We start from the raw sequence: 531 nt of genomic DNA, 5'->3' as shown, positions 1-531 counted from the left end.
TTTCCCCTTACCCCCTCCCCTCTCCTCTACTGTGTGGAATCTGGTCTGCTATTTGACTACCACCATCATCCCCACTGTGTCTCTTCCCAGGAGGCCCTCAGGACAAAAACCTGTTTTCTCAACAACCCTTCCTCCCTCCCTCCCTCATTCCTTTTTCCTTACCTTCATCTCCCCCTCCGCTCTTTCCATTCCTTTCTCCCCTCCTTTCCTCTGGAAGACGTTGGAGAGGGCGTGCTACTTTATGAAGAGGGTGCAGCTAGCAGCAAGCCCCCTCCTCAGTCATTCTTTCCTCTGGGCATTCGACTGGGCCACAAATGCTCTCTGAGTACTTGTAATGCCAGGGTCTAGAGGAGCCACAAATATGTGTAAAACAAATTCTCTGAACTCAATAAATGAACAACAGGAGGGGAGGTCTGGGTGAAGGAGAGACATGATACATCACTGCTGATACGAAGTAGATTGAGATGAGTACTAAAGAAGGGACAGCTAGGGTCATGGGGATGAAGATCTAGGACTTGGAATTGGATTTGG

The sequence above is a fragment of the Pteropus alecto genome, unplaced genomic scaffold (genome assembly GCF_000325575.1).
Source record: "Pteropus alecto unplaced genomic scaffold, ASM32557v1 scaffold749, whole genome shotgun sequence".
NCBI lineage: Eukaryota > Metazoa > Chordata > Mammalia > Chiroptera > Pteropodidae > Pteropus > Pteropus alecto.
Note: the sequence above shows the minus strand (reverse complement) of the source record.